Genomic DNA, 25,993 nt, shown 5'->3' with positions numbered 1-25,993 from the left:
TGGTTCGACGTACTTTTACTCATTTACTTACTTAAACCTATGATTTCACCAACGTTTTCGTTGACAGATTTCTATGTTTTTCTCAGGTCCTTGATCATTAGGTGATACATGCTTCCGCACATTCTTTTTGATACTTGCTTTGGATGTCGAGTATACTTGCATATGTGGAGCGTCTTTTGACTACTTTAAACTGTGTCGCACGTGTTTCATTTGTACTTTAAACATCGTTATGTACTAGTTATGGAAACTACTTTTGTAAACTTTGAAACATCCACACTTATGAAATGAATGCGACATATTTTCGGTCAAACTTTGTCTTAAGGACTTATGACCATGTAATGGGACCTACGTAGACGGCGCCGTCAAACATGATTTGGTCGGGTCGCTACATAACACTCGATTAAAAGGTTTCACATATACATCTATTTATAGAGTTAAGTTAATATGAAAATCCACACTCCTCAACAACCAAAACTTTCAAGTAATCATCTTCATTCCACTCTAAAACTATGAACACCGTTTGTCTAAGATTCTCTCCACCCTCAACAGTGAAACAAACCGAGGTGTATAATCGGGTAATGGTTATGAACCGACCAATTTCAAGTGGTTGAAGAATTATATCAGAAGATTTGTTGGTTGTAGATGACTTCACCTCAATGAATTCGTTATCCGTTCTTGAAGTTGATGAGCCCTTCTACCTTTAACTCATCCAAGAGTTATATGCTAACTTTGAACTTATCGACAATAATTTCATCTCTTTTCAACTCTTCGAAAATAAGTTCTGCATGGGGCTGGGCACATTTAGAAGTATACTCAACATTCCATCCGATGGAAAAATTTTGTGTCCTCTCAGAATATTTTCATGGAAAATGATACTTAGACTATATCTTCTCAAATGTTCCAGCTAAGTAAGCCAGAATGCGTGGAATAAGAAAAGAAAAAAAATCTATCAGTTGGATGGAAATAGAAATGTGTTCATCAAAAGCAATGTATTCTTTAGGGAAGAAAATTTCTTAGTATTAGATGACACAGAAGTAGCTCTGTTATGGTGTCTTCACCACCAAGAAAGTATCGATATGGCACAATGGGTTGCGTGGGGAATGTTGCGCCTTACGTTTGCATAATCAAGATCACTGTCATATGGTGTTCTTCTCAAGCACCTCTTTCGTTATTGCGGGGTTACCTTTTCTACCATTCTAAGGATGTCAGTGACTAATGAACTAATATCAATAATAAGTACTGGCTAGCTTGACTATATCTCACAAATTGAAGACAGGGACATGTCTTAATTAAATTTAGGGATAGTTTAGACTAGGGATGACAATGGCCACCCGATCCAATGGATATCCATCCGATTCACCCGCTTCGTAATGGATATAGATGAACCTAAATGGATATGGATACGGATATGGATGAAGCTAAATGGATATGGATATGGATATGGATATGGATATGGATGAAAAATTTCATCCATGGATATATCCATTAAAACCCGAAATACATATACAAATGAAAAAAAGATAGATTTATGCTTACATATATTTACTATTAAAATTCATTTAGCGTTAGATTTAAATTTTGATTTCAACTTTATAATGAAATAACTATGATATATTACAACAAAACATGTATATTTAATGAAATAAACATACAAATTACATATTTAATTTTTCATAATCTATTTTTTATAGTAAATTCAACAAACTATGTTATATATTCGACAAATATTAACATTCTTGTCTATAAATATTAATTATATCATGTTATATTTACTTTTACTATACTACGTATTTGTTTTCATCACATATTAGGAAATATTATAATTTTTTTAACATCCAACGGATATCCATTAACCCGCTTAATCCGGTGGATATGGATATGAATGGATGAACTGAAATTAAACGGACATGGATATGGATATGGATGAACAAAAACTAAATCGATATGGATATGGATACGACATCACCCGTTCCATATCCAATTCATTGACATCCCTAGTTTAGACTACATTGTAAACCCCAATGTAACCCTTATTTTGATAATATTAAAAGGGTTTCTCTTGTATATGTCGTTCCATAGTGTGCAAATTATACAAAATCATTCCACGATCAACTAACAAGTAATCGACAATAATTTACCATAAAAGTACCTTTTTTATTTATTATTAAAAGGGGATAAAATCCTATATCAAAATGTTAAGTCAACATGAGTAATGCCATGTGCAAATACAAGTAAACAAAAAGACTGAAACGTGTCAGTACCATAAGTTTTAAGTTAAAAAGGCACGAGCTCCACTTTCCTCAAAAAGTCCAAAAGAACATGTTATGAAAAGGAAAGTGATGTGTCAAGGGTGTGTGCAAATATGCGTGCCTTTTTAATTTACTTTCAAATTTATAATATCTTAATTTACAATTTACTTTTAACACTTTCATGTTCAACAAAACCTGATCAGATGTAGTTTAGTATTATGTAAGTTAAGGTTCGTCCCAAGAGAACGAGTGGATTTTAGAATATAAATTTGGGTTTTAAGATTTAAATAATAAAGAACAAGTAAATTGCAAATAAATAACTAGAAAAGATAAACAATGATAAAGAGAACATATGCTTGAATCTTTCACACCTTGTTCAGAATTGCCTTTTTGAATTAATATCAAACTCAGATTAATAATTGACCTAAGAATATCTACTTTAAGATTAATTGATCAGGTTAATCCTAAAATAAATGGCTAGACTTCTTGTTTGTATTAAGACCTGATAATAGATTTAGTATGATTAACCAAACCCTAATTATAGTTACCAGCTATAATCCTCACAACTAAATTAATCCGATTATGTTTAAGTTTATCAAGTTTTAAACCTAGTGATGTTCTAGTTAAAACCTAATAATAATTGATTGATATAAACCAGATTAATCTAACGGTGGTACTTTAATCAGACATAGCACATAACAGGAATTCCAGAGATTCTGTCAAAACATAAATTCTGTTTTTAGCATATAAAGCCGGCGGCTTTGTCAACGAAGTCGGCGGCTTTGTTGAAGTTTCTGAATAATTCTGCCGAATACTTTTTAATTTGATCTGAGTATAAATAACATACGAATACTAATGTAACCAGATGAAGCCGGCGGCTTCATGTCCCAAATCTGGGTTTCTGTTCTCTTTCATACAATAACTATTCAGGCAATTGATCACAAAGTGTTACATGATTCAAGCATATGTAAGGCTGTTAGCCCGTAACTAAAGTAAGAACAAATAAAAGATAAGAAATAAGATAAAGAATCATACCGACATAGAAGAAATTGAAAACCAAACGATTGATTTATGAACTTGAAAGTTGAAAGGAAATAAAAACCTAACTAATTCGTATTTTTATTCTGAATGTAGAGAAAACTGAACTGATTTATCAAAAACTCTGGCCTGAGGCTTTCATTTATAATTTTTCAAAACGGTGCCCAAAATCGGCGTCTTCAGGGTGAAGCCCGCGGCTTCCCTGAGGTGGTGAATTCTTCTCCAAGTAAAACTTGATCCGTAAGTCCAAAACGCGTAACCGTCTAACTTAAGCTGGCGGCTTTGGTAGCAGGCCGGCGGCTTAAATGATCCGGAAAATCTTTCTGATTTGGTTTCCATATTTACTTGAACTTGATCAGCAACTCGAGAAACCGTGTCCATGAGGCCGACGACTTTGCTTCACATTTTCTTTGGCTCCAAGTTTAGCATATTTTACGATCAATTCTGGAATATTCTAGATATTGTTCAGGAAACCGGCGACTTTATAGCCCACATGCCGGCGGCTTCATCTCACATTCTTCATTTTTTTCACTGTTTTTGGTCCTGTTTTGCACATAACTTAAACAAAATATCAGAAATACCTATTTCCCTTTTTTGCCCATTTTAGTGTGTTTTGGCATTAAAATGACTTTAAAAAACTAAAATAACTCCTCAAATTGTTATCAAAATACTGTATAATTTAGGAGTTATCAAATACGGCACACTTGAACTTTTACTTGTCCTCAAGTAAATTTATCATATTATTTCAAATGGGGATAAATAATTTGAAACAATTTAAATGGGTATAGAAATTTGGAGCAAAATGCAAAGTCAAACAAATGTCTAATTATAAGTTAGCTTTTATTATTAAAAGAACTAGTCAGAACCAGACCAAGGAATACAAGCAGTCCTAATGTCTATTAAATCAGATTTATACAGTTTGGTCATCATTGGACTCTTTTGTGTTCTAGAGAATTTTTTTTAAGTGTATGGTTCTCATTGGAACTCTTTTCTTTTGTTGGCCTTCATTTGGCTCTTTTTCTTTTTATAACAATTGCTTTTAGCAATTTTTTCTAAATTGGCCCGTATTTGGACTCTTTTGCTGCCTCAGTGGTCCATGCTTATTATGCCATATGGTAGTGGCTATAAGTTTGTAACCGTTTCATAATTTTTGGCGTTTATTTCCTATTTTAAGTAATCCGATCTCGAAATTGAGAGTAGTTCTTTATTAGCTTTAAGATTAAGTTAGATAAAAAGACATAAGTTTGACTAAGAATTTACACTTCAAAAATTTAAATTTTGTACCCATTTTTCAATTACTTTAACTTTAACTCAATCATTTGGTCATCTCCCACCCCACACTTAGAAAGTTCCAATGTCCTCATTTCATGAAATAAATACAATGAAAATAATTGTAAGTGAGAAAAAATAATTCTTCCCATTTTCGAGCCTTAAACGTAGACAAGAAGCATCTTTAATTGCTTCTATACCTGTTCGTCCTTCAATCGCCATCGCAAACATATACATGATAATAAACCGAGGAAACATATATAATAATCATAAAAGGTTCCATACGTACGATAATTAAACATAATCAATGTTATTACAGACCAAAGTACGAATTATTAGAATAATAAAAGTGTAATAACACAACCATCAAATAACATAGCCAACATCATCACGGGAATCTCTGCATTCCCTACTCCTCAACATCCTCATCAACATCAACAGTGGACTGGATCTGGGCTAAGGCATAGGCACGATCATAGCGCGCTGGTGGGTAGGCAACATCTGGAGCATAATATGGTGGCGGCTCATAATAGGTGGGCTCAAAAGGATCGGAACTGGGGTAATGACTGTAAAACCTCTCACTGTTATTGTAGTGACCCGAACTTTTTCATGATTATATATTAAATGAAAACTATATTTGCATGATTAAATATTTCCAACATTTTAAGCAATCAAACTTGTTAAGACTTGTTTAATTGAAATAGGTTTCATGTAGACAATTGACCACCCAAATTGATCGGCGATTCACGAACGTTAAAACTTGTAAAAACTATATGATGATGATGATATATATATATATATATATATATATATATATATATATATATATATATATATATATATATATATATATAGTTAACATGATATTATGATAAGTAAGTATCTCATTAGGTATATTAACAATGAGTTATATACATAAAAATGAGACTACTAAGTTAAGAAACTCGAAACGATATATATAACGATTATCGTTATAACAACGTCTACTGTTGGGATTTAACAAGTTTCATAATACTTAAAACCTTTTAAGAATCATTCAAAGCGGAAGCATGTAGATAACCATTTATTAACTTGTTAATCTTTAACCAATTAAAGTTAAAATCCCAATTAGGATTAAGTGATGAAATATGCTTACAAACTACAAGCAAGTAAAGTGTTTTTACCTTCTCCAAGCTAGGTAGTAAATGATGAAGATGATGATGATGAATGGAGCTCCAAAAGTATGAAACCTCAAGTAGTTATACCCCAAACTTTGCACCAACACCCTAGCTTTTAGTTAGGATTTATTTGACACTTAATATGAGCTTGCATAAACAAGTGAAGAACCCTTTTTTCTCCCTCAAACCTCACGACATTCAGCAGCAGCAAAGAGAGGTTTATGCAGTTTTTTTCTTAATGTGTTTTGTGTATATGCATGTGTAGTTGTGACTTAGAGTCAAGGGACATGTTTTATACAATGATGCAAAAGCATGGCACACTAAAGAAGGAATCTCTAGCATGTGTACTTGACTCCCAATGCCACTTCCAACATGTTTATAAAAAAATTAGTTTTATAAAAGAATTAGTTTTTTTATAAAACCCCTTTTTTATAAACTTCCATATATTTATATATACATTTTATATGAAACCAAATTATATAAAATGTAACATAAATTTATTAATTATTTAACCCATAAATAATTAAATCCATAATATATATAAATTATTCCATAATTTATATTTATATATATATATATATATATATATATATATATATATATATATATATATATATATATATATATATATATATATATATATATATATATATATATATATATATATACACATCAAGTAATATTTCAGAAAATCGTTTTTCTTAAGGTTCAAGTGTCGCGTATTTAATCAATGATCCAATCGTTAAGATTAAATACGTATAAGGTGTCGGTAAGTTTGTTATTGGGTATGACCCGACTTGGATCAAAACATATTAGCCACGTTAATTTAATATGTCTCTCGGGCATACGAAATACCATCAATCTCCCACTTGCACGAGAAACATAAGAAATTAATGCAAGTGATGGATACCACCTAACGACCGTCCATCACCCCCAATATGTTATGACTTAGTGCCATTCAATAACATCATCCCTTTCGAGTTCCCCTCTCGAATGTGAATAGGTGAATTTTACATTGTTTCCTTTTGTCCTCGATGTCATGTTAAATCCAAGAGACACATAGTGATCACTCTCTTCTAGATTTAACTTTATCAGGCCTTAGACATCTGACTCTCAACGAATAAGAGGGACAAATTCCATCTTGACTACATACGTCCTAAATATATATACCTTGCATTATACTTGAGCTCTTCCTTATGAACTACCATATTTCAGAATAGCGAAGGAAAGAATCAAGGCACAATACCTGGTAAATATCCGAACCTAATATGTATCTCAGGTCAAAGGATACAATGATATTCGCCTTTACTCAAGATTACATGTGATCAACCACAAAGGCTCCATTTAGTAAATCTTGAGGGCGGATCTTCCAATATTTGTATCCCACAAATATCTATGAACCTTGGTAGCAACCTTGTCCCACATTCAGTTCGTGAATGTATACCAATCCAAGTTCATAATAGTCTAAACCCCACACTTGTTCCCACAAATGTAATCGACTACGGAATTTAGAATAATTACTTATTCATGGATAAAATATGCAAAATAGGAACTTGACTCAAAATAAATTAATACCATAATTATATTTATGAGTTTGAACAATTTTGTTCCGTTACAATGCTTAAAACAGATCATGACCAATCACTAGAATATCAAAGCCCTAATGCACAAACATGTCCTGCATGTTTTGCTCCATGTAAGAGCTTCGTGAGAGGATCCGCTATATTAAAATCTATGTGAACTTTGCGAATACATATCTTTCCCTTTTCAACTTCATCCCTCATGTAGTTGAATCTCCGCTCAATGTGACGGGTCTTTTGGTGAGCACGAGGTTCTTTGATTTGAGCAATCGCACCCTCGTTGTCACAAAAGATCTCAAGAGGGTCCTGAATGGAAGGGACTACTCCTAAGTCGTCGATGAATTTCTTTATCCATGCAGCTTCCTGAGCTGCCAATGAGGCGGTAATGTACTCCTACTCTGTAGTGGATAAGGCAACAACATCCTGTTTTGAACTCTTCCAAGAGACCGCACCTCCATTTAACATGAAGACGTAACCGGATTGTGACCGAGAATCATCTCGATCAGTTTGGAAGCTTGCATCCACGTAACCTTTTACTGCGAGTTCCTCCTCACCAGACCCATATATTAGAAACATATCCTTAGTCCTCCTAAGGTATTTCAATATACTTTTGACAGCAATCCAATGACTGTTTCCTGGGTTATTCTGGTATCTACTTGTCAGGCTAAGAGCGCATGACACATCCGGTCTAGTGCATATCATTACATACATGATTGACCCAATAGCAGACGCATATGGGACTTTTTTCATTCTCTCCTGTTCATCTTTCGTGGTGGGGCACTGAGATGAACTGAGAAGTGTTCCCTTTTGAATAGGTACCAAACCTTTCTTAGAGTTCTCCATCTTGAACCTTTTCAAGATCTTTTCAATGTATGCACTTTGATTCAAACCTATCAGTTTCTTGGATCTATCCCTATAGATCCCAATCCCCAAAACATATTGTGCTTCTCCAAGATCCTTAATAGAGAAGCATTTACTTAGCCAAGTTTTAACACCTTCGATTGCCGGAATATCATTTCCAAATAACAATATATCATCCACATATAGTACAAAGAACATGATAGTGCTCCCACTAGTTTTCTTGTATACACAAGCTTCATCACCATTTTTAATGAAGCCAAATTTCTTGGCCTCCTCATTAAAACGATGATTTCACATTCTAGATGCTTGTTTCAATCCGTAGATTGACTTCTTTAACTTGTATACCTTTTTAGGATATTTTGGATCAACAAAACCTTCAGGCTGAACCATATAGACATCTTCCTCAAGATGTCCATTTAGGAAAGCGGTCTTAACATCCATTTTCCATATTCCATAGTCATAATGAGCAGCAATGGCAAGTAATATCCTAATAGACTTTAGCATTGCCACAGGCGAAAAAGTTTCATCATAGTCAACCACTTGAGTTTGAGTGAAACCTTTTGCTACAAGTCTAGCTTTATATGTATCCAAGTTTCCATGTATGTCGATTTTCATTTTGAAAAGCCATTTACAGTCAACTAGCCTTGAGCCAGTAGGTTGTTCAACAAGTTCCCAAACTTGGTTGTCATACATGGATTGCATCTCAGCGTTCATGGCTTCCTGCCATTTATCCTTATCAATCCTTGATAAGGCATCTTGGTAGTTTGTTGGTTCATCCAAATCAACCACATAGCAACCATCCATGAGAAACCCATATCTCTCAGGAGGATTACTAATCCTACCAGACCTGCGAACGTCTTGTATAATTTGATCATCCATTTGATCATTCTCAACATTTTCATGTTGAGTGCTAGTGTTAACCAATTGTGTATCATCTACTTGATCTTGAACCTCTTCAAGATCTATCTTCCTTTCACTATTTCCTTCCAATAGGAACTTAGTTTCAAGGAATTCAGCCTTTAGAGCAATAAATACATTTTGCTCAGTTGGATCATAGAAATAGTATCCCATATCATCCTTGGAATATCCTATGAAGATACACTTCGTGGATCGAGCATTCAACTTATTAGGGACGTAACGCTTAGGATAAGCTTCACATCCCCATACCTTTAAGTATGATAGAGATGGAGGTTTTCCAAACCATATCTCACGAGGTGTTCGTTCTACTTTCTTGGTTGGGGCCATATTTAAAATACGAGCCGCGAAGCATAGACAATAACCCCAAAATGATAGAGGTAATGAGCTTCTAGCCATCATAGATCGAACCATATCCATTAGGGTTCGGTTCCTCCTTTCGGAAACTCCATTAAGTTGTGGTGTCCCGGGTGGAGTAAGTTGCGAGATAATCCCACAACTTCTAAGATGATCTTGGAAAGCATCGCTTAGGTATTCACCTCCTCTATCGGTACGAAGTACCTTGATTGTCTTTTTGAGTTGATTTTGTACTTCGTTTTGATATTCCTTGAATGCTTCAAAAGTTTCGTCCTTGTGTCTTAATAAGTAGACATATCCGAAATGACTAAAGTCATCAATGAAAGTAACGAAGTATCTTTCACCATTCCTAGTTATGGGCTTAAAGGGTCCACATACATCTGAATGTATTAATCCCAATAAGTCTTTAGCCCTTTCATACGTCCCTTTGAAAGGTGATTTAGTCATTTTGCCTTGTAAACAAGATTCACATACATCAAACGAGTCTAGTTCATTTGATTTCAAAAGTCCATTCTTTTGAAGTGTATGCATTCAATTCTTGTTTATGTGACCAAGGCGACAATGCCATAAGTAGGAATCACTCAAATCCCTTTTGAGTTTCTTGGTGTTTGATGTTATGCGAGGTGTATATAAAATAGCTTAAATTTTAGCAGGAAATATTATTAAATACGATACAATTTTACACAAGATATTTATTTATTTATAGAATGGATATACTAAAACCTTGCTACAACACTTATAGGCAGTGTACCTAATCGTACAGTAGTGTAGTTTTTAGTAAGTCCGGTTCGTTCCATAGGGAAAATCTTTTAATCAAAGCTTAACGCTATATTAGTTTAATTTATAAAAATACGAATATATATATAAGTAATATTATTATTTTAAGGGGGGTTTTTACCGTTTAATGACCGGTTTGTCGATTTTAAAACTTTAGTCGCAGTTAAAACAAAATGTAAAATATTAAATAAATAAAAGACTTAATTTAAAGCGTAAAGTAAATAACGATAATGAAATTGCGATAAATAAAAGTGCGATAAAATAAACTTGTGATAATTAAAAAGTACGAAAATTAAAATTGCCATTAAATATAATAATAATAAATAAAAGTGCGATAATTAGAAGTGCAATTAAATATAAAATAAAGGAAATTAAATATGAAATAAAAGAATTATGCTTATTTAAACTTTCCGTAATCATGATGTTTGACGTGTTGATTTTAGTTTTATGCCCATGGGTTAATTGTCCTTTGTCCTGGATTATTTAATATGTCCGTTTGGTTTTTGTCCATAACAGTCCATCAGTCATAAATATAAAGTGCGAGTGTCCTCATCAAATTATCCTTATACCCGAAGTTTAAATATTCCAACTAATTGGGGACTTAAACTGTAACAAGATTTTAATACTTTGTTTAATAATTACACCAGGATGTCGACTGAGTGTAACCCAATATTTTAATACTTTGTTATCAATTATGCCAAGTGTCCTTGTACATAATTTCACCCCTGTTTTAATATTTCTAGTGGCTATTAATCCATTCCCGTGTCCGGTTGCATGAACGATTATTCGTACATATAAATACCCCGCCCATCGTATCCGATCGAGTGTATATGGTTATTTATAGGGACGTCCAATTGTAAATCTTTTATATTAACATTAACAAACTATCATTTAGTTAAACAAATATAAAGCCCATTAATAACCCATAGTCTAATTTCCACAAGTGTCGTTCTTTTGTCCAAACCCCAATTATGGTACAAAGCCCAATTACCCAATTTTAATATTTTTTAGCCCAACATCATGATTACTTCGGATTAAATAAGCATAATAATAACTTAGCTACGAGACATTAAATTAAAAAGGTTGAACATAACTTACAATGATTAAAAATAGCGTAGCGTTACACGGACAGAATTTCGACTTACACCCTTACAACATTCGCTAACATACCCTTATTATTAGAATTAAAATTAAAATTAAAATTAAAATTAAAATATAAATATATACTACGTATATAGATAGAGAGATTGATATTATAGATTGAAAAATGGTGCACCAAAGCTCGATTTTTATAGGCCTGTGATCTGGAAAAGGGGCTCATGCGATCGCATGGATTTATGCCTTCCAGGCCATGCGATCGCATGGCCAGCTGGGGAGAGCCACTTTTGGTTGTTTTCTTCTGCCGACGTTTATTTAAATATAATATAATATATATATATTAATTTTAAGAATTAATTATATATTATATTATATTCATATGCATAGTTGACTTGTAATTTTTAGTCCGTTGCGTCGAGCGTTGAGAGTTGACTCTAGTCCTGGTTCCGGATTTTCGAACGTCCTTGCGTACAATTTAATATCTTGTACTTTTCGTTTTGAATCTTGTACTCTTGTAATTTTGAGACGTTTCTTATCAATAATTGGAACCTCATTGATTGTATTTTGTACTTTTGAGCTTTTTGGTCGTTTGCGTCTTCAATTCGTCGAATCTGTCTTTTGTCTTCACCTTTTATTATTTAAACGAATATCACTTGTAAATAGTACAATTGCAACTAAAAGCTTGTCTTTCTTGAGGAATAATGCTATGAAATATATGTTCATTTTTAGCATTATCAAATATTCCCACACTTGAGCGTTGCTTGTCCTCAAGCAATATAGTCTTGAAATACTAGAATCACTTCTTTATTCTTCACACTTTGTACATCAGTGATTTCTTTACGGCGGTATAAACAATGGTAGTAACGATGTGGTTTACAGTCCCACATGACTATAAAATTTAGATCCATTAAGGAAATTGGATCTTTATGAAAACATTTGATCTTTTGAAAATTAAATCTAGTTTTTACCCTAGATAAGTTTTCCGGAATAACCCTTCACCGGTGTTTGTAAAATATTTTTGTGGGCTTGGTGGGTTTCAGATTTGAAAATTTTAGCTCAAAACTTGTGGTTTTGTGTCACCCACTTGCTAACCTTGTATTAGAAAAGCAACACATCCAGTATACTTGCTCCGTATATTACCTTTCGGTAAACTACCGTCCGGTTATAAAGGAAAGCGTTGAACAAGTAACTGTTAAGGCAATGTCCCCTGACATGCTTTTAATTATGGTCTATAACGTGTCGGACGCAATTACTATCCTTTGTAGGAGCAATAGTAAAGCTCACCCTTATGATTTTTCAGTCTGGCACAAGGTCCTGTCTTCGACCATGCTATGCAACCACCGTTCTTACGGTTGACACCCGATTTGGTTCAGGTGACCTAATGGATTCCAGGTGAATTCTTAGGATTTTACGTTCAATGGTAATGAACGCATTGAAAATGGGTTTTCCGAAAACAAATCGGTTTGTAATTTTGATCAAAATATTTTCTCGTTCAAGCTCGAGTTTAGATATCATTGAATTCCATGAGTTTGAATTCTCAATCTTTAAGGTCAATCTCTAGGATTGAGTAATATCAGGCTTAAAAGCTGTTTTTTGATCTTTTAAGGAGATTATCCTTTCTGGAGATCTGATTTATTAGTCTTATCAAGCTAATTTGCACGGTGCCCCCCATTGTACGAGATAAATCCTTCTCATGGTTAGGATAAATCTGACCACTTGGCGACCCTGTTTGATGCTAAGGTCCGTGGATTTCCTGCTGATTTTAGAGATGACTTTTCTAAATTTTTCGTCAACCTACAGCTGTTCTGGACGACAACTTCTTGACCTAAATCAAGAAGCGCGTTTCTTTTTCGGAAGACTTTACTTCCTTTTAACGATGGAATTGATTCATCGTGTAGATCCATCTCTTCTTTTCTTTCATCGGGTAAAACAGTTAATTATCGTCCAAAACAAAAGTATTTTCAATTATTTGTACAAAAATATGTGATATGTATTTTGAATAACTCGGTTAAAATTTCCCACACTTGGCTTTTATTTTCCTTTTTATTGTCCTCTATTCCATTTTAAATGAATTTTAACATTTTGGTTTGTTTCTCAATTTATGTCCTTTCCAAGGTAACAAAAATTTCGGTGTTAACACCTAGTTTTATCGTTCATTAATATGTATAAACATGATTTTGAGTTCATTTAATTGAAAATTTTGAAAAATTTTACTAGAATTGAGTAGTCAGTATATAAGACTAGGGCTGTTCTTTATTATCAGAGAGCACTAAATTCTAATACAACTACTGCTTTACTAGTATTTCTAATGGTAACCAAGTGTTTAAAGTAAAAAATTTAAAAAATCTGAAAGAATTTAACCCCTTCCCACACTTAAGATCTTGCAATGCCCTCATTTGCAAGAAATCAGTAACAATTTAAATTATTGAGGGTGATTAGCGTAGAAATGATTAAATTTTACCAAAGTTTCCAAACATATTGGCGTTTGTTTGCTGAATGATAAATGGTACATATCATTTGTCCATTCCGTCTGTTGTTACATCACATTTATCTTGTCGTCAAAATTAGTAGCTTTTGCTTAACTTAATGCCAGTCTTTGAAAATGCGCTGTTTTACCCTGTTTTGTACAATTTACCATATACATACATACAAATATAAACATGCATGACAATTTGAAATGGGACTTAATATCTCACTTTCAAATCCTAAATGTGAAATATTAGTACACAATAATAATAAAAATGATAAAGATTACATAAGTATATTCAATAACATAAGTTTAAACATGAATAAGTAAAAAGATAAAAACATAAAAATCATATAAATAACCAAATGGAACTAAACCAGTCTGGATATGGGTTCCAGTTCATCTCGTCAGGTGGGTTCCATTGTTGGTTATAGGTGTTCTGATAGGCTTGATTATAGTCATACCGGTTAAAGGGTGGTCGGATATCGGGGCTGTGTGGCGGAAAATGAGCAGGTCGAGTAGGTATGTAATTATTTGGTACCTGATATGATAGCTGGCTCATGATTTGGTGCTGATGAACTAACCAGCTATCGTGTTGGCGTCGCCTATAATCCTCGTATACTCGCTCGGAGTTCCACTGCTCATACATACTATGTCTAGCCGCGTTCGTCATTGCTTCCTCATCTATACGAACGTGGACGTCAAGAATAGTATCTCGAAAGACATCCCTAATGTCTTCCGCCTCCTCCATTTCCTCGTCTGAGCCTCTCTCTACCTGAGGATGAGATCCCTCATAGGGTACTGCCTGGTTGCGTCTACTTTTCAATACCTTAGCACCCACATAAACTTTCAATCCTAAGGGCTCAACCTGTTCTCTACAAATCTGTAATGGACCCCCTTGGTTCCTATCAACACCTAAATACTCTCCAATGAGAGTACCAAAAATACCTCCTCCTATTATACTCTCGTCCTGCATTCCCTCTACCATTTTAGATAAATAAAAAGCAACACAGTAAGGGATATTGACAAAGCTTCTAGGATCCCGAATACACTTTAGGTAGAATAAATCATGTAAGGTAATTTTTTCTTTATTATGACCTCTCTGTGTAATCGAGTTAGCCAAAAATATATGAATAATACGAAGCTCGGCTCTATCAATATGTGTATAGGAGTGTCCTCCTGCTCGTGTAAAAACATCAAAATGTGACATACGCCTTCAAATGGCGTCAGCGTCAAAGTTACTATCTACCCTTTCACCATAATGAATCAAATTTGTACAATCGGGTAATAGCAACTCACCAGGAGTATATATCTGTAAGGCCCTGGCCATGTCCAACATGGACATTCTGTACATCCTACCGCCAATGATAAACCTAAGAAATCTTCTATCATCTATTCTAACTATATTTGTATCAAGTGATACAGTACTCATCAACTCAAACCATTCCTTATATACAGGTCTACGAATGGTGAAAAGACGTTCCCAATCTGTAAAAGAAGAACTGTCATACCTTTGAACTAAAAGCTGTCTAACACGGTCAGCTAGATGGACCGTTTCCAAAGGGCCCAATCGATTACCCTTGGCACCTCTACATTTTTTGTTACCAATTTGAATTTGTTCCTTTGATATGTCTCGTAATCTCTCCATCTCCTATCAAATCTCAGATTAGGATGCAGAGTGTGCTCAGGAATCGTTGGGAATTCTACTGGCGGCCTCATTGGGAATACTATGAATTCATCAACAAACTGTACCAGATCATAATAAGGTACGTGCTGATCAGGCTGTTGTTGTTGTTCCTGTTGTGGTTCTTGTTCGTGTTGCATTTCTGGTTCTGGTTCTGGTGCTGGTCGTCTAGATGATGATGCTCCTGAACCTCCAGTATCGGCTTTCTGCAAAACACATTAAACACAAAATTTGTGCATCCAAATATGCATTAGTGTTAGCAAAATAACAACTTAAAACAATCACTATAACATGTTAAATCAAAATTAAACTTATACACATTTTCACAATTTTTCACAATTCTACACTTTTCAAATAAGCAAATATGAGAATGTATACAAAGTTCATAAGCTTTTAACTCAAATAACATGTCAAAATATTCATTACTAATAATTAAACAAGTCTCAAATGGCAAATATATCAAATTAATCAAGTTCATGAATTTTGGACTTAAAAAGTCCACTTTAATCTCCAAAAATCATGTTTAGGATCAATGTTTGGATCATTTAACTATCTAAACATGTTACACTACTCAATTTAGCAATAATTCATGACAAAAATTGGCCATAACATGTTTATATCAAAAATCCCCAAATTGCTCAAGAACACAAACCCTAGATTTCTAAAATTTTTGAAGTTTTTGGCTTCAAATCATGTTAAATAGCATCAATCTAGGTTATACATGCATAAAATACTAACAATTTAACACTAATTACACTAGAAATTAACAAAAATTGCATTAGGTAAAAAATTGGAATTTATCACAAAAACTAGCAAATTTATGAGTTTAGGAGTGTAATTTTTTACCAGTTTGCTGAAGAATGAGAATCTAGGCATGATTAGAGCAAGAAAAATGACGAATTACGGTGGAAAATTGCGAATTTTAGAGGTGATTTTGGGGTTGGTTCGTGTTTGTGTGTGTGTTGTGTGGAGAAGACAGACCCGCTGGGAGTTTTGAGTCTGACCTGCATTTGGTCCCCATGCGATCGCATGGGTTCCAAGTGCAAACCCCATGCGATCGCATGGGGTGTCGGCTACAGTGTTTTTTTTAATTAATAAAACCTTATACTTTATAAAACATAAAATTAATAAAAATTTTAGAAATTTGTTTCTTTTTAGGATGAGGGCGTTTCGGATCGATGTCCTCGTCTGTCACTCGACAAAATTTTTAAAATTTGTCAAATCAAAGCGCGGTTTTAAAAGTAAAGATTTTTGGATTTTTTAATGTTTTTGGCATACTTTAATTCAATAAGATTAAAAATAATGATAATAAAAGTTCTCGTCCCTCCCTCGGGTAAAGCAATTTCGGTTCAACGACCTAGTCTTCAACTCACAACGAATTTTAAAAAACATATTTTTAACTTAGCGAAATAAAGTAAATTTTTGTTTTTAAATTCACACCAAACTTAAATTTAAAATATGCATAAAATTAAAAATTCACACCAAACTTAAATAAAAATTCATATTATAAATTCACACCAAACTTATATTATATTTTTGTTTTTATACATACAAAATTATATTAAAAAGATTAATTTTTCAAATATTTACAATTTTAAATATATTAATTTTACAAAGTTCAAAATATTAATTTAATATTTATATATTAATTTTAAAAACATGGTAAAAAAGTAAAATTAAAATCTTTTTGGCTTTTATCCCACTTTAATCAATCAAATATTATCAAAAATATGCGCCCCTCTTTTCGGTAAAGTAATTTCGGTTCCATGACCTAATTTAACTCATGACGAATTTTTGAAATATTTTGGGTTGATTGATTAAAGATATTTATACCTTAAGAATAAACGTTAAATTTTGCAGTGATGTAATAAATTTTTGTATGATATCAATAATTTCGGTCGCCAAATCTAATTTTATTCAATACCAATTTAATACTTTATAGCGAACAAATTAGCGTTTATTATCAAAAGGTTAAAAATATAAATAAAAAAATAAAAACTGTACAGACTTACCTGTGAGATAGTATTCTTAGTTATATGATCTATCCCATTCATAAGATAGTCGGTTTAATTGGTTTTCCATAGCTACATAGGCGTAACCTCGAGGATTCAGTGTTTTTTCTTCTAAACATATGAACGGTCCGTCTCTGCATAAAGTAACAAATTCGGTATTTGAATAGGTTTGATTATTTGAACATTTACATCCATGTGACCATTTTCCGCATTTGTGACATCTTTCAAGGTGTCGTGCTCTTCTTTTCGCTGCGGATTTTGATTTTCCTTTACCAAATTGTAACTTATTATCTTCGCATCTGGATTCTTTTCTTACTCCGTCCAATCATTCTCTGATTACTGATACTATTTCACTCGGAAGTGTGTCATTATTACGTTTAGTGATCAAAGCGTGTAGCATTAGACCATGGTTTAGTTCACAGGCAGTCTTCATTTCCTAAAACAAAATAAAAATTCAGAATGGGGGTAGAAGACTAGTTCTTTAGGGTCTGCTAGGGAAAGACCATTCGGGTTCCATTTTCGAGAACTACACGAAAACAGACAATCTAACTCTAACAGAAATACATAAAATCCTTAAAAGACTTGATTCTCCTCACACTTAGTTAGCTGTGGTATCGAAATTGTGATTAACTTCGTTGTCGACTTCCATCGGACTATCTATGTAATGTTTAACTCTGTGACCATTAACTTTAAATTCAATTCCATTTGAATTTATTAATTCTATCGTTCCGTATGGGAAAACTCTTGACTATGAATGGTCCAGACCATCTTGATTTCAATTTTCCAGGAAATAGCTTGAATCGTGAATTGAAAAGAAGAACTCTGTCTCCTTCTTTAAATTCTTTTGAACTTCTGATTCTTTTATCATGCCATTTCTTCGTTCTTTCTTTATAGATTAACGAATTTTCGTATGCTTCATGTCTTAATTCTTATAATTCGTTTAGTTGACTTAATCGTAGACGTACATCTTCATGTAAATCAAGATTACATGTCTTCAAAGCCCAAAATGCTTTGTGTTCAATTTCTACTGAAAGATGACATGCTTTTCCGTAGACGAGTTTAAAAGGTGTGGTTCCAATTGGAGTTTTGTAGGCTGTTCTAAAAGCCCAGAGTGCATCCTCCAATTTAATGGACCATTCCTTTGGATTTGATCCTACGGTTTTCTCTAGAATACGTTTTAAAGCTCGGTTGGTATTTTCAACTTGTCCACTTGTTTGTGGATGATATGCGGTGGAGATTTTATGAGTTACTCCATATCTTTTGAGAACTTTCTCAAGTTGATTATTACAGAAATGAGTACCCCGATCACTTATTAAAGATTTCGGTGTTCCAAACCTTGCAAAAAGACGTTTTAAAAAGTTGACTACAACTCGTGCATCGTTAGTTGGGAGAGCTTGTGCTTCCACCCATTTAGATACATAATCAATGGCTACGAGAATATAGTGATTATTATGAGATTTTGGAAATGGACCCATAAAGTCAATACCCCAAATGTCAAATACTTCACATACTTGGATGACATTTTGTGGCATTTCATCATGTTGACTTATTTTTCCGGCCCTTTGACAAGCATCACAGGATTTGCAAAGAAGGTGTGTGTCTTTGTAAATTGTAGGCCAATAGAATCCAGCATCATAAACTTTTCTTGCTGTTAGTTGAGGCCCATAGTGCCCTCCTGTTGGTCCTGTGCGACAATGGTTTAAAATTTTACTAGCTTCATCTCCGAATACTCATCGGCGTATTATTCCATCGGGACAGCTTTTAAACAGATGTGGATCTTCCCAAAAATAGTGTTTTATATCACTGAAGAATTTCTTTCGTTTTTGGTACGATAATCCTTTTTCAAGAAATCCACATACTAAGTAGTTTGCATAGTCTGCAAACCATGGTATTTCATTATAATCTATCTTCAATAGATATTCATCAAGAAAGTTGTCTTGTATGGCCGATTCATTTAGAACTTCTAATTCAGGATTTTCAAGACGAGAAAGATGATCAGCGGCGAGATTTTCTGCTCCTCTTTTATCTCGGATTTCAATATCGAATTCTTGTAAGAGTAAGATCCAACGGATTAATCTTGGTTTGGCATCTTGTTTCAAAAATAGGTATCTAAGAGCAGAATGGTCGGTATAGACCACCGTTTTTACTAGAACGAGATATGAACGAAATTTGTCAAAAGCAAAGACAATAGCAAGGAGTTCTTTTTCAGTAGTTGTATAATTTATTTGTGCTCCTTGTAACGTCTTACTAGCATAATATATAGGTTGAAATCATTTTTCAATCCTTTGTCCTAAAACGGCTCCCATTGCAAAATCACTTGCATCGCACATTAGTTCAAACGGTAGATTCCAATTTGGTGTTATCTTGATCGGCGCATTAGTGAGTTTCTCTTTAAGAATATTAAAAGATTTGATACATTCATCTGAAAAGATGAATGGAGCATCCTTTTCTAGGAGTTTATTCATAGGAGTGGCAATTTTAGAAAAATCTTTTATGAAACGTCGGTAAAAACCGGCATGCCCTAGAAAACTCCTAACTCCTCTAACATTGGTGGGATGTGAAAGTTTAGCAATTACATCTACTTTAGCTCTATCCACTTCAATTCCTTCTTTTGAAATTTTATGTCCAAGAACGATGCCTTCTTTAACCATGAAATGGCATTTCTCCCAATTAAGTACTAGATTTGATTGTTCGCATCTAATAAGCATTCGTTCCAGATTAACTAGACATGATTCAAATGTATCACCGAAGACTGAAAAGTCATCCATGAAAACTTCCATGCATTCTTCTATCATGTCGTGAAAAATCGCCATCATGCACCTTTGAAAGGTTGCAGGGGCGTTGCAAAGTCCAAATGGCATGCGTTTGTAAGCAAAAGTACCATAAGGGCACGTGAATGTGGTTTTCTCTTGATCTTCGGGTGCTATTGGAATTTGAAAGTATCCGGAAAATCCATCAAGAAAACAATAATAACTATTTCTGGCTAATCTTTCCAACATTTGATCAATGAAAGGTAAGGGAAAGTGATCTTTTCTGGTGGCGTCATTTAATTTTCTATAATCAATATATACACGCCATCCTGTTACAGTCCTTGTAGGAATAAGCTCATTTTTTTCATTTGTAATGACAGTCATGCCACCCTTCTTAGGCACGCATTGAACTGGGCTTACCCTTGGACTATCAGAGATTAGATAAATTAAACCTGCATCTAGTAGTTTAATAATTTCTTTTTTAACTACATCTTGCATATTCAGATTTAGTCTTCGTTGGCGTTGCACATACGTTTTATGACCTTCTTCCATAAGGATTTTATGTGTGCAATACGAAGGACTTATTCCTTTAATATCATGAATCTTCCATGCAATGGCTGGTTTATGAGCTTTCAACACAGAAATGAGTTGTGATTTCTCATTTTCAGTAAGAGAAGACGATATTATTACAGGTAATTCAGATTCACCATGTAAATAAGCGTATTCCAAATGGTTTGGAAGTGGCTTTAACTCTAATTTCGGAGGTTCTTCTATCGATGATTTATATCGATATCTGTCTTCTTCTTTTAGCATTTAAATTTCTTCTGTTGTTGGTTCATATCCATTAGCTATAAGTGTAGCTAACATTTCAGCTTCATCAATTTGTTCAGTTCCTTCTCCTAAAGAACATTCTCCTGTTCCTTGTAATTCTGGAAATTCTTCTAAAAATTCTGCATGTGAATCTATAGTTTGAATATAATAACATGTATTATCTGCAGATTGCGGTTGTTGCATTGATCTATCAGCTGAAAAGGTAACACTCTCGTCCTCTATACTTAGGGTCAATTTCTTACCGAACACGTCTATCATTGCTTTAGCCGTGTTTAAGAATGGTTTTCCTAATATGAGAGGAACTTGAGAATCTTCTTCCATGTCCAGAACAACAAAATATACTGGAAATACTAAAGTACCAACTTTAACTAGCATATTCTCCATTATCCCTCTAGGATATTTTATTGATCGATCGGCTAGTTGTATGCTTATTCTTGTTGGTTTCAATTCTCCAAGGTCTAGTTTAGTGTATAGTGAAAACGGCATTAAATTTATACTAGCACCTAAGTCTGCCAGTGCTTCTATTGAACTAAGACTACCCAGAAAACATGGAATTGTGAAACTTCCTGGATCAGATAGTTTTTCTGGTATCTTATTCAACAGCACTGCTGAACAATTAGCATTCATAGTAACAGTCGAGAGTTCTTCCATTTTCTTTCTATTCGAGATTAGATCTTTCAGAAATTTAGCATATCTAGGCATTCCTGAAATCACATCAATGAAAGGAAGATTTACATTTATCTGTTTAAACATATCCAAGAATTTGGATTGCTCGGCTTCAAGTTTCTCTTTTTCCATTTTACTTGGGTAAGGAAGTGGTGGTTGGTATGGTTTAACATAAGGTTTATCCTTAGCTGTGTTATCTTCATTAACCTTTTCAACTACCGGTTCTTTTTCCTTATCTTGATCAGGTTGTGATTCTTGTGGAGTAGGAATAGCTTCATTAGAAGTTACAGGTATTTCAGGTGGTTTAAGTGTTGTACCACTTCTTGTGGTAATGGCTTTAGCTGTTTCATTCCGGGGGTTAGCATTTGTATCACTAGGTAAACTTCCCGGTTTTCTTTCACCTATTAACCTTGCTAGGTTACTTACTTCTTGTTCCAAGTTTTGAATAGAAGCTTGTTGATTTCTAAATGCTTGAGCATTTTGTTCATTAGTTTGTTTCTGAGATGTGAAAAACTGCGTTTGAGTTTCAACTAGCTTCGTCATCATATCTTCTAAATTCGGCTTTTTATCATCGGGTTGTGGTGGTTTGTTTTGAAAATTAGGTCTTTGCTGGTTGTAAGTATTGTTAGATACTTGTTGATTGCTAGGACCTTGTTGGTTGTTGTATGGAATATTTCGGTTATAATTCTGATTTTGATTGTAAATCGGTCTTGGCGGTTGATAATTATTCTGAAAATTATTTCCAGGCCTTTGGTTTAGATATGAAACATTCTCTTTTTGTTCCATTCTTAATTCAATACTGAGACAATCTTTTGTCAAATGTGGTCCTCCACACTGCTCACAACTAATTCGTATTGAGTGGATATCTTTAGTCATCTTTTCCATTCGTCTCTCGACATCATCTATCTTTGCGGAAATGGAATCTAAGTCATGGCTAGAATCGGCTCTAGCTGCTTTAGATGATCTAACGATATCTTTTTCTTGGTGCCACTCATGTGAGTGGGAAGCAGTGTTATCAATAATTTTGTAAGTATCAGTTTCAGTTTTCTTCATAATGGAACCACCAGCTGCTATATCTATGTCTTTTCTTGTAGTGATGTCGCATCCTTGGTAGAATATTTGTACTATTTGACAGGTGTCTAAACCATGTTGCGGACATCCTCTTAATAACTTTTCAAATCTTGTCCACGCCTCATATAGAGTTTCATTTGGCTTCTGTGTGAACGTAACAATTTCTCCTTGAAGTCTTACGGCTTTAGATGCCGGAAAGAATTGTTTAAGAAATTTTTCAACTAAAACGTCCCATGTATCGATCGCCCCTTCAGGTAACGATTCCAACCAATCTTTGGCTTCTCCCTTTAAAGTTCAGGGAAATAACATGAGATATATCTGTTCATCCTCAACTTCTCTTATTTTAAATAGTGTGCAGATCCTATTAAAGGTACGAAGATGTTCATTTGGATCTTCCTTCGGCGCACCATTAAATTGGCATTGATTAGTCACCATATGTAGAATTTGTCCTTTGATTTCATAATCTGGCGCATTAATGTCAGGATGAGTAATTGCGTGACCTTGGCCAGTGCGTTTAGCTCTCATTCGGTCTTCCATACTTAAAGGTTCCAGATTTTCCATGATTGAATTTGTTGAATCCGAATCACTAGAGGATTCTGATTTAATGGTTCGTTCCTCAACAATCTCTGTTTGAATGATTGGTGGTTCTGGAGGAAAATTTAATGGTTCAGGATCTATGAATTGTCCCTGAATATTATCCGGATTCTCAATTGTGAGGTCGGGTTCAAAAAATGGATTATCGAAAATTTGAATTGGAGTACTTGGTCGACTGGATGATGATTCTAAAGAAAAATCAACGGCGGTAATATTTGCTAGATGTCTTGATCGAGTTACAGGTGTAGAACGTACAAAAGGTGGTGAACGTCTTGCTCGGTGCATTCACTGAATATCCTATTAGTTTTTAAAAGGAAAGAAAAAAATTATATAAGTTATCCAATTAATAGACTTTTCTGATTTTGCCCACGTTTCGAATAGCCAAAAGATGCAGCAGAGGGGCAGGATTCGTTTGGTCTCAATATAATTGAGGACTGTTTGGCTCCAATAACCCGGTCCACGTACAAATCCAACTATTACTACGAACCAGAAAATTTTGATGTCTATCAATTTAACCACTTAAAATAAATTTTTGTAATTTTAAGAAGTATAGATAAGAAGTAGAAAAAATTCTAAGTCCTAAAAACTAGAATGACGAGAAATAAGAAAGAAAAAGAGTGCGTCGAAAAAGGTCGAAAAAGAAAAGATCGAAAAATAAAAGGCGTCGAAAAATAAGAAAGAAAAAAAAATGACTATAAAACTTAAAAAAAACTCGACTAACCCAACCTTATTACTATCACTAACTTAAAATTATAATCGCAAATTGAGATTACTAATTAGAATGATAATTGATACATAGGTAAAAGGTGTCTAAAAATATTAAAGCTTACAGAAAAAACTATATCCCAAATGGCAATATCTCAAAAAGGTATTAAAACTTAAAAAAAAAACGTCGCAGAATTCTAAAGCACTTAAATCTTAGTCTAAAGAAAAAGCACTTAAGGGATTTTACGGCAAAGCCTAAAAATCTAGAAATAAAAATAACTATGGCAAAAACTATGAATTAAAAATAAATACGAGCAAAAATTACAAAAGTTACGCTAAAACAATTAAAAAGGGATAAAATATTAAAATATACTAAAAGTTGTAAAAAGTACAATTTTTATAAAAATATTATTTTTATATTATTTATTTTATAAAACTATTAATTTTATATTTTATAAAACTAATTAAACTTAAAAATACAAATTAAATAAATAACTAAATTAAATATTTAACTAATCTAACCTAATTAGGGTTTAAATATAATAATAATAATTATAAACCGTAATTAATGCAGTACTCAGTCAACTGTGGCGTGTCAGACGGGCTCATGCGATCGCATGAGTCCTAAGTTATCCAGCCATGCGATCGCATGGGCTAGGGTTTCGGGCCACAGAGTGGGCTGCTACAGTACTGGACTCGAGTGTTTTTTTTTTGTTTTTTTTTGCTGTGTTGAATTTTCTGTTTTATATATTTATGTAATATATTTATATAAATTAAATAAAACTTATATTTTTATAAATAAAGATAAATAAACTTTTATAGAACTTAAATATTTAACAAACTCTTAAAAATATTTATATTTTTGTTTTCTTTTTATATTTTCGAATATATTAAAACGTATTTTTACAAAAGCGTAATTTTTTTTTATATATTAGCGTTGCGCTTCCGGCTTTTAAGCTAGATGGTTCCCCGGCAGCGGCGCCAAAAATATTTGATGTTATGCGAGGTGTATATAAAATAGCTTAAATTTTAGCAGGAAATATTATTAAATACAATACAATTTTACACAAGATATTTATTTATTTATAGAATGGATATACTTAAACCTTGCTACAACACTTATAGGCAGTGTACCTAATCGTACAGTAGTGTAGTTTTTAGTAAGTCCGGTTCGTTCCACAGGGAAAATCTTTTAATCAAAGCTTAACACTATATTAGTTTAATTTATAAAAATACGAATATATATATATATAAGTAATATTATTATTTTAAAGGGGGGTTTTTACCGTTTAATGACCGATTTGTCGATTTTAAAACTTTAGTTGCAGTTAAAACAAAATGTAAAATATTAAATAAATAAAAGACTTAATTTAAAGCGTAAAGTAAATAACGATAATGAAATTGCGATAAATAAAAGTGCGATAAAATAAACTTGCGATAATTAAAAAGTACGATAATTAAAATTGCAATTAAATATAATAATAATAAATAAAAGTGCGATAATTAGAAGTGCAATTAAATATAAAATAAAGGAAATTAAATATGAAATAAAAGAATTATGCTTATTTAAACTTTCCGTAATCATGATGTTTGACGTGTTGATTTTAGTTTTATGCCCATGGGTTAATTGTCCTTTGTCCTGGATTATTTAATATGTCCGTCTGGTTTTTGTCCATAACAGTCCATCAGTCATAAATATAAAGTGCGAGTGTCCTCGTCAAATTATCCTTATACCCGAAGTTTAAATATTCCAACTAATTGGGGACTTAAACTGTAACAAGATTTTAATACTTTGTTTAATAATTACGCCAGGATGTCGACTAAGTGTAACCCAAGGTTTTAATACTTTGTTATCAATTATGCCAAGTGTCCTTGTACATAATTTCACCCCTGTTTTAATATTTCTAGTGGC

The 25,993-nt window shown here is 33.4% G+C and overlaps 1 non-coding gene across 1 annotated transcript; it reads left to right on the top strand.

The window, feature by feature from the left end:
- The first annotated feature begins 22,852 nt into the window (after window positions 1–22,852).
- LOC139879185 (small nucleolar RNA R71) lies at window positions 22,853–22,959 on the top strand. The gene has a single exon (XR_011770037.1). It is a non-coding gene; the product is annotated as a small nucleolar RNA R71 (small nucleolar RNA).
- The last annotated feature ends 3,034 nt before the right edge of the window (window positions 22,960–25,993 follow it).

This window comes from Rutidosis leptorrhynchoides, chromosome 11 (assembly GCF_046630445.1).
Source record: "Rutidosis leptorrhynchoides isolate AG116_Rl617_1_P2 chromosome 11, CSIRO_AGI_Rlap_v1, whole genome shotgun sequence".
Lineage (NCBI taxonomy): Eukaryota > Viridiplantae > Streptophyta > Magnoliopsida > Asterales > Asteraceae > Rutidosis > Rutidosis leptorrhynchoides.
Note: the sequence above shows the minus strand (reverse complement) of the source record. Positions and strands in the feature narration are given on the sequence as shown.